This window comes from Lepus europaeus, chromosome 1, assembly GCF_033115175.1.
Source record: "Lepus europaeus isolate LE1 chromosome 1, mLepTim1.pri, whole genome shotgun sequence".
In the NCBI taxonomy this organism is placed as follows: domain Eukaryota; kingdom Metazoa; phylum Chordata; class Mammalia; order Lagomorpha; family Leporidae; genus Lepus; species Lepus europaeus.
Genome location: NC_084827.1, coordinates 76,628,426 through 76,638,467, shown reverse-complemented (window position 1 = coordinate 76,638,467; position 10,042 = coordinate 76,628,426). Strand labels below are relative to the sequence as shown.

Sequence of the window (10,042 nt, the reverse complement as noted above, 5' to 3'; positions counted from 1 at the left end):
AAGTCGAGAACGTTCACTTTTTCACTTAAAGGAAGCAATTTATGACTTCTCTCCAGTTTATCCAAATTGCCAGCATCACTATTCTTGTAAAGGTTACTAGAATGCAAGCACTCTGATAACTCCACAGATGAGCTGTGACTAAGTGACCAACAGGTGGATAGGGCAGACAGCATGGATACACAGGACAAAAGGATGATTCCCGTCCCAGGTGAGATAGAGTTGGACAGCATGAGATTTCATTATACTACCCAGAATCTGGCACAATTTAAAACACATAAGTTGTGTATTTCTGGAATTTTCCATTTAATATTTTTTGGCCACAGTTGACTTTGGGTAACTAAAACCAGGAAAAGCAAAACCACAGATAAGGAGGAACTACTGTATTTTATTGATTGACTCAAACCCGGCATATCAAAAGTGTCGAGAAAGAACACAATTTGGTGGCTCACAGCCTCCTTCATTCACAGTCTCCAGCCTTTCCATGGCTTTCTAGAGTTTCCAGAGACAATGGAGGTGCCCTCCCCTGACAGACAGAGTGTGAGGTGGAAGGCTTCTGCCAGCCTCCCCTTTTACCCCTCCCCCTCTGGACCGCCCCTCCCCTTCCCCCAGGCTTCCAGAAGACAGTAGGCAGGAAGGTCTTGCAACTCACTCTCAAAAAGATAGTGCTTCCAAAAAGGAAAAAAAGCCAAAAAGACAATGCTTCTGGTTTAAATAAAGCAGCCCAGAGGAGCCAGAAGCTTGAGGAGGTTAGGAAATGCCATGTTCTTTGGTGGTTGACACTATATCTTCTTAGTATAAGTTCCTTCAAGACAAGGGACCATATTTTTTATGTAGAGTCAAGGGTGACACCTAACAAATGCAATGTGCTGATAAGAAGCTCAACTGGAACTCAACTTCCATTCATAGAAATCGCTTTGGCTTGCTATGAGCTCACACTCCCAAGTTTCACTTTGCATTTCTGGGCTCATCACACACTCAGATTCAGTGCTGAAAGTCAAAGTGAAACCCCCTGTGAAGAAAACCACACTGATTTTACCTGCTTTAATGTCAATATTTTGAGAAACCCTGACAATAAATCAGATGAGTTCACTCCACATTTGCCTTTTGAAGTATATAAAATACCTCCCCCAAAGTGTCAGGAAATTTGCCTGGATTCCAAACTGTTCCCCAAGGCAAGGACTTTAAATGAGGTGAAAAGCTGTCAGACTGATCTAAAAATGTTTTTAAAGAACCCTGCCTGGATGCCCGTTTTTCCTTTTGTTATTAATAATTTTTAAAATAAAGATTTGATAATTTTTAATGTTTTTCCCATTTTCACTTCAAATGTAGATATTATATATGTACACATAGATACCATCATTTCTTGAAAACAGGGATATCAAAATCACAAAAATGTGGGATTCATGTCAATTGTAATGTCATCATACAGAACACTTCAGGAATTTGAGTGTCCTCCTCGCACCAGGGCTGTGCTCATCTTTTCTGTATTGCTCCAATGTTAGTAAACATGCTGCTGAAATGAACCTGCCTGGATGGCTTAACTCACTCGAGTATTCAATGGTTGAGAGCGGAAAGAGCAAGGGACTTGGAAATTTAAACCTAGTGCAGGTGCTTTGTGAAAACTTCAACACACTGAGTTCCTCGGAACAAAGACCAAAGTAACTATGCAAATATCTCTGTTAATATGCCTACAATAACACTGTCAACAGAAGACAGAAGTAGAGAAACAAGCCAAAGAATGAGAATCTATGAGCAAAGAAGAAGAAAGCTGGAGAGGAAAAAAGATACAAAGATGGATTTCTTTTTTATCCATTTCTAGAACAGGTGGAATTCTCACCTATTATTGAAATATGTCTGATTTGGAATTTTCATTCGATTTGAATGTTTGAATCAGACTTGGGGCTGATTTGGTCTAGCCAGTTTATCTGGGACCTGAATTTGTCGGGTCCATTTCCCTGGGGCTGTGTTCATCATACTTGAAAGGCATCCTTTGGTGCTTTTCTGTCTGTCACCCTGAAAGAATAGGATGGGGGCCACCCCAGGTTTCGAAGAAAAGAGTAGAACTAGGAGAAAGCCACCAAGCAAGGAAGGTACACATAGCAGAGCAGGAGTGACCGAGTAAATGACTAGGGTCACAGTCACAGAGCTGAGTCAGGTGTCAACAGGTTGGTCAGGAAGGCTGAGGGCAAAAACAAGATGGAGTTGTGGGGAACACGGGGGCAGTTGCTAGGAGATGGTCTAAACTACCCACTGTCATCTGCCGGAATGGGGAGGAAGAGGACAGAGCACCCTATTCATGCTGGTGAGTTGTTCACTGCTAACTACATAATGCAACCCATCTAACCCCCAAACTCAACACCTGGCAATCTTAAGGCCTGAAAGTCCTCACCTTTGAATACTTTGCCAGCCTCCTTTTTCATTTTTTTTTTCAAATGATTTATTTAAATAATTATTTGAAAGGCAGAGTGACAGAGAGAGAGATATCTTCCATCTGCTGGTTCACTCCTCAGATGCCCACAACAGTTAGAGCTAAAACCATCAGCCCAGAACCCCATCTGGGTATTCTATACGGGTTGAACTTGGGCAAGTCATTCGTTGCCTTCCCAGGCACATTAGCAGGAAGCTGTATCGAAAGTAGGGTAGGTGAGACTCAAACCACTATCAGATATGGGATGCGAGTATACCAAACAGTGGCTTACCATGCTATGCCACAACACCAACTCCTAGCCTCTTTTTAAAAAGAAAATTATAGCTGGCGCCGCAGCTCAATAGGCTAATCCTCCGCCTAGCGGCGCCAGCACACCGGGTTCTAGTCCCGGTCGGGGCACCGGATTCTGTCCCGGTTGCCCCTCTTCCAGGCCAGCTCTCTGCTGTGGCCAGGGAGTGCAGTGGAGGATGGCCCAAGTGCTTGGGCCCTGCACCCCATGGGAGACCAGGAGAAGCACCTGGCTCCTGCCATCGGATCAGCGCGGTGCACCAGCCGCAGCGCGCCAGCCGCGGTGGCCATTGGAGGGTGAACCAACAGCAAAAGGGAAGACCTTTCTCTCTGTCTCTCTCTCTCACTGTCCACTCTGCCTGTCAAAAATTAAAAAAAAAAAAATTATAGCCCTGGGCTTTAGTTTCTTTCTTCACTGATAAAATTCAAAAGGTCCCAACTGGGTATTCCATTGGGGTGCGGATGAAAAGTAACGAGTGGTTCATTTGTCCCACAATACTGTGTTGCTGGGTTACTAATCTAGCCCTCACTGTTGATTTTCCTGTGGACAGTGGCTTCTATCTCTCTGTGCTCAGGGCCTAGCCAAGTGGCTGGCATTAGATAAACAGTTGAGTGCCCAATTCAATGAAGAAGTGGAAGAATGGTTGTACCATTTGACACTTGTGATGTGAAAGGTCTCCAGATAGGCTTGAAGCATTTGTCCCCTGAGTCAATTAGACACCATCAGTCTCCAGGAAGCCCCACGAGTGCCATTCTTATAGTCAATTTGTCTTCCGCAGAACGAAAGTAGCTGTTGCTTTTCTGGAAACATAGGAGGAAGCATCTGATGGGCTGCCCTTCTTACTGCCTTTTTGCCTACATAACAAACTCATCTCTCTTTTTTTTTTTCTCAAAACATATAGTGTATCTGTTTCCAAGCTGCAAAGAAACCGTTGAAAATTAAACCACAGAACAGCATTTTAATGAGAACATGATTACCTAACACCCCACTGTGGTTTCAGATGGCGTTGTGCCAACCTTCCAAACTGCTACCAGAGCTCAGTTAAGAAAAAAAAAAAAAAAAAGTAGAAGTGGAGGGGGGGAGTGATTAGCATCCCCTTAGCGACGGTAGCTTTCTTGGATGACTTCCAAAAAGATCTCTCTAGAAGGGCCAGGTTATTATTGGCACCTACAGTTGAAGAAAAATTTCTTCCTGTTTTCAAATTTTGAGAGAGAGAAAAAGCAGGGTGGGGGGGACACCCTTGAACTAGTACATGATGTCCTGAGCTAGGTGTTTGCAGCACCAGAGTTCTGCTGTGAGTGACATACCCAACACGGCTGATCTCATCAGCTCGCCTGCCGCGCACTCACTTGCTATTTTTGTAGCCTGAGTAGCAGGACTGCAGGTGGTGGTACTACAAGGTGGAAGCTCCACTGGCACTCAGAACACAGCCCCAGAGCTGTTCCTCTCTGACTGGCAGTTTGAAATGACCTGCGCCTGGTACTGAGCAGAGAGAAAGAGACAGAGGCACTGAGCCCACCTGGGTGATTTCCCAGGAACATTCTTTCCCTGGCCTCCAACCAGCCCAGCACTCCTGCTCTGGAAACTGTGGTTTCATTTCCACTTTGGGTTTCCTGAATTAACCCCTGAAGTGCCGTCTGCAGCTGCCTTCTGTCAGTTCAGTGACAGCCAGGTGGCCCCTCAAGGCTGCAGGAAAAAGTGAACCACAGGGCTGGACGCAAACACTTGCCCCATCACCTGCTGCCTCCCAGGGTACACATTAGCGGGAAACTGGAATCAGGAGCAGAGCCGGGGACTCAAACCTGGGCACTCCGGTATGGGATGTAGGGGTCCCAAGTGGCATTTGTAACTACTAGGCCGAATTCTTGTCCCCTGCATAATCTTTTAATTCTATTTTCCATGATCTTCTTGAACTCCCTCATATGAGCTGATACAGGAAGATACTGACTAGCGTAAGTGCAATGAGAAGCAAAATGCTCTCTCTCTTTACTCCCTTCACCTGGTTGATTCCCACTGACTCATTTGTCAGAGTTTTGAGGTTGCCTCTTGGGAAGTCTACCAAGTTGGGCGATGCTGGACCGTGAGTGCCTCTGCGCTTGTCTGGGTTCCCATGAGCTGCGTGAGGCAGGTTCCCGATCAGCCTGGTGCACAGCTGTTTCGCCTTGCCTAGTGCCTAGGACATGGTTGGTGCCCAGTAAATGTTGGTGGAAGAAAGGAGCTGGACATCTATCAGGAAGGTTTAGCTGGGATGCGGGGTGAGAGGTGGGCTCTAAAATGGAAAGGATTTGTATCAATGTAGAAGACAGCCCAGAAACGGGTGGATAGCACCTCCTCATTGGAAGCCACAGCAGTCTGTGCTGGTGGGAGGTCAGCGAGGTGACCCTCATGGGTGTCACAGTGGCCTTTGATGAAGAGGAGCAGGAAGGTCCTTTTGGGCCAGTTAGGTAAGGCCAGGTTCTGGAAGGTCAGTTATGCTAAAAAGATGATGACAACCCAAAAGAAGGTGTGCCAAAAAGAAAAGAATTAAAAGAGAACATCCACGCCACTAGAAGCCACTCAACAAATTACTAGGCTCGGTTTTAAAGTCCAATCTGGGACTTATTTCCCTACACTGGAAAAGCAAGCTTCCAATCTTCCTTCCAGTAGCTGCCCCACCCCCACCCCGCCACCCCCACTTGACTCTGAAATGTTGACTGTCTTTCTCAACACCTGAAAACTCAGGCTGAGTTTCGCCTTAGGAAAATGCAAACTAGTCAGCTGCAGTGCAGAAAAAACTGTTTGCAATCACAGATTTCTCTGAAGCACTGTGGTAATAAAGAGAATTGGAAAATGACCACTGACTCATTTCAGCTGATCAGGCAGGGTGACTGATGAACGTGGCAAGTGGGTGACCAAAAAAACCACTTCTCTTTGAGGACTCTTCTTACCTGAATCCCTTCACCAAAAGAAAAAGAAAAAAAAAGGTCATCTAGGGGCCAACGTGGGTAAAGCCGCCGCCTGCAGTGCCGGCATCCCATATGTACTCACGATCTGGCTTCTCCACTTCCTATCCAGCTCTCTGCTATGGCCTGGGAAAGCAGTAGAAGATGGCCCAAGTCCTTGGGCCACTGCACCTGCATAGGAGAGCCGAAAGAAGGTCCTGACTCTTGGCTTCAGATCAGCCAGCTCCAGCCATTGTGGCCATTTTGGGAGTGAACCAGTGGATGGAAGACCTTTGTTTTTCTGCCTCTGTCTCTGCCTCTCTGTGACTCTACCTTCTAAATAAATTTTAAAAACCAAAAAAAAAAAAAAAGATGATCGTATTTCACTTGGGGATACTTGGCAGGCATTTATTAAAAGGAAAGGAGCTCTGAGAAAAACTATAATTGTCAACAGCACAGAGGGCTTGGTTTCTACTGCTTCTGGCTCGTCCACAGGGTTCTTACAAGTGAGGGGCAAAGTGATGTAAGAAGAGGGGGTGAAGGAGGAACAGAGAGTTATAAAGGATGGGACTAGAGGTATAATATAAATATAAATACATATTATATATGAAAATATATAAAATATATAATTTATATATAATTTATATTATATATTTATATATAAATATAATATAATATAAATTTTTGTCCTTTCATAGCAATCTTCTGTCTCAATTAATATATATAAAATAAAATATAAATAAAATATGCTGACACCCCCATACAAGAGGTAGAAAGTGCAGCTTGCACACAGCTAACTGTTGCATAAAACACAGCAAGCATTGAATGTCAATTCAAACCATGTTAGCAAGATATTGACTTAAAATAATGCCAGCTGGCATTGTGGTACAGTGGGCTATGCTACTGCCTACAACCCCGGCATCCCACATGAGCACCAATTTGAGTTCTGGTTGTTCCACTTCCAATACAGCTCCTTGCTAATGTGCCTGGGAAGCAGCAAAAGGTGGACAAGTACTTGGGCCCCTACCATCCACATGGGAGAGCTGAGTGAAGTTCCAAACTCCTGGCTTCAGCTGGCCCAGCCTTGGCTCTTGTGGCCATTTGGGGAGTGAACCAGTGGATAGAAAATCCTCTCCCCCCCCCCCCCCACAACACTGTGTATTTGTGTGTGTGTGTTTCTCTCACCTTTCAAATAAATAATAAATTTTTAAAAAATAAAAATAAATACCAGGAAAAAGAGGGGCTGGCTTAGAGAAGAGATGTGTTCCAGTTGTCAGCTAGCTATCAGGTAGTCCTGAACTCTCGTTGAAGCCCTCTACTCCAACCCAGGGCACACTGGGTAGAACAGTGTGACTCATCGTTATATAGGACTCCTGTACCAGCTCATTATAGTCCTCAGGGAAGACCACCTGGAGATGACAGGTGTAAGAGACCTCACTAGGCTTCCCTGAAGGCCCAGATGGCATGGTGCAGGGTAGCAAGGCCCCTTAAGTAAGAATATACCACATGATGGGCCCTTCTGTAAGAGCCATCCTGGGCCGGCGCCGCGGCTCAATAGGCTAATCCTCTACCTTGCGGCGCCCGCACACCGGGTTCTAGTCCCGGTCGGGGCGCCGGATTCTGTCCCGGTTGCCCCTCTTCCAGGCCAGCTCTCTGCTGTGGCCGGGGAGTGCAGTGGAGGATGGCCCAAGTGCTTGGGCCCTGCACTCCATGGGAGACCAGGATAAGCACCTGGCTCCTGCCTTCGGATCAGCGTGGTGTGCTGGCCGCAGCGCGCCAGCCGCGGCGGCCAATGGAGGGTGAACCAATGGCAAAGGAAGACCTTTCTCTCTGTCTCTCTCTCACTGTCCACTCTGCCTGTCAAAAAAAAAAAAAAAAAAAAGACATCCTTTCAGAGAGTCCATCTGGAAGTGGATTTGAACTTCTAAGTGGCACCTCATACAGTCCAAGTTCCAGTGATCACAAAGATCCCATTTGATGTGCACTCCTCAGAGACCAGACAAGAGACATGGGGGTAGGGCTGTCACATGGTGAGCAGCCCTGTTGACATCCGTAGCAGCGCAGCTGTGAGAAATGGGTAGCTGTTGTCTTCTAGTTCACCATCAGCCTCTGGGGGGCCCCAAGGAGGAACATACTTGCTATGGGATACTTGCTCAAAGCCCCTTGGCTAGTAGGCCCATGTTCCTAGGAAGAATGGAGGAACTGAGGGTGGCAAAGCTCTGCTGCCCTGCTGTCAGCAACGTCTATCTCCTGCCACTGGGTTCCCGCCTATTTCATGTTTGCAATCTCAGTTGTGGGTTCAAGGTCATAACTGTCTGTCCCTCCTCAAGAGGGACACACCCACCGTTCCCTGGTTTCATTTGTACACTGGGGTTCCAACTGTCACTCTTCAGCCAGAACATTGGTTTCACTTCCCTGGGCCTTAATTCGCTGGTTTTTGAAATAGAGATCTATCTACCCGGGTGGGTGTGAGAAATAAGAAAGGGGGCGTAAACAAAGCCCACAGGAGGCGCACCAAGAAGCGGTTCACGCATTAGTGAGCATTTCACAAACAAAATCATTGTAATGAAGTATTTTTGTCCTTTCGTAACAGTCTTCTGTCTCAATTCTGGTTGACATCAGAATCATCTAGAGCATTTTTTAAAAACGCAAATACTCAGTGCCCCATCCCAGTCTCGCCAAAGCAGAAACGCCAAGGTTGAATACTAATGATCTGAATCTGACTTAGTATAAGTAACCTGTTATGTGAGGATTAAAGTCGAGCTAATGCTCATCCCTCCAGGAGTTCCCATGAGGGATTCCTGTCCAGGGGAAGGTAGGTTTAGGGAAATTGAAAGTTCTCTCCCAAATACAGCCCTCTTATTTGCTTGGTTCTTGGTTTGTAGTTCCCTACTGCAAGATGAGTAGGGATCCATGTACAAAGACATATTTCTTCCATCATCCCATTCCATGCTGGTCCTCTCTCAAGCCCATCTCTCTGGCAGCCCAGAGGGCTATGTCCAGTCACTAATCGAAAACTGTACTCTCTCTCTGGGGCACTCTTTCCTCAGCCAAACATGAAGATCACTTTTAATAACCACAAAGTTTCATGAACCACCAGATGGAAGCTGGTCAAGCTGGTAGTATCTATCGACACTTTTAAAACACACACACAAAACAAAGACAAACTCTTAACAAATTCAAGACATTTCAAATACATTCAGTATTTTATTCATCACAACAACATACAGATGCTTCTGACAAACTGTAGCACATTATTTATTTGGTGTGCTTTAAGACTTGGGAATATATGTACCCTTTGCAATAACTTCCCTGGGACTCCTCTGTTCATAGATTGCACCACCCCGTCAGTGTCCAAGGTCAGTGGACCACTCAATTGCCCTAACTTGCTGCTATACGGTAAATATCACCCCTGAAATACAAATTGTGGAATAGCAGTGCTAAAGATGAGCCACTGGCGAGTAATCAGTGGGCTGGAAATGTGTTGTGAGACCATGAAGGAAAGAGAAAATAGATCTGAAAGCAACCTTTTCCCATAACAAGTTATATCTAAGGTTGGCCCAGAGAAACTTGTACTTTGAGAACCTAAATCAGATGCTCAAAAGTAGAGCAGCAATTGTGACAAGGAGTAAAGGTCTAGAGGAAATAGGTTCCTGTTGTCTTTAATATGATTGTGACACAGAGCTGGTGCTGTGGTATAGTGAGTTAAGCTGCTGTCTACAGTGCCAACATCCCCTCCAACATCCCCTGTGTGTGCCGGTTCCAGTCCCAGCTGCTCCACTTTCAATCTTGCTCCTTGCTAATGCATCTAGAAAAGCAATAAAAGATGGACTAAGTAGTTAGACCCCAGCACCCACCTGGGGAACCCAGAGGAAGCTCCTGGCTCCTGGCTTCAGCCTGGCCCAGCTCTGGCCGTTGCAGTCATTTGGGGAGTGAACCAGTGGATGGAAGATTCTCTCTCTCTTTCTCTCTCTCTCTCTTTCTGTAACTCTGCCTTTCAAATAAATAAATAAATCTTTTAAAAAATATATTATGGCACAATTTATAAGCAAAGCCACAGTGTAGAGCAAGTTATTTTCAATGTTCAGGTAAAAATTATTCTTGAAGTTAAGGAGCTCTGAAATTATTTCAGATGTCTAGAGTATGACATTCCGATAATGTGCCCAATTGGGAGATGAGGGGTGTGGTGGCCGTATGGCCTCCCTGTGAAGCTCAGCTCCTTTTCCATCTCTGATGTAAATCTTGCCCTGGGGCACACTGGTTTGAAATCACTTCCTGTCTGAATTCAAACCTGGTCAGTTCTGGAGGTCTAAGAATAGTGGCTGCCATCAACCTGTTCCATAAAATAAGTAAATGTGAAAGCTCAGATGACTAAATGTGAACTGTTATTATATCACAGATGTT

General features: G+C 45.5%; 1 non-coding gene across 1 annotated transcript; it reads right to left on the bottom strand.

Moving 5' to 3' along the window:
- Positions 1-1,419: 1,419 nt before the first annotated feature.
- LOC133768584 (U6 spliceosomal RNA) lies at positions 1,420-1,526 on the bottom strand. The gene has a single exon (XR_009867027.1). It is a non-coding gene; the product is annotated as a U6 spliceosomal RNA (small nuclear RNA).
- Positions 1,527-10,042: the final 8,516 nt, after the last annotated feature.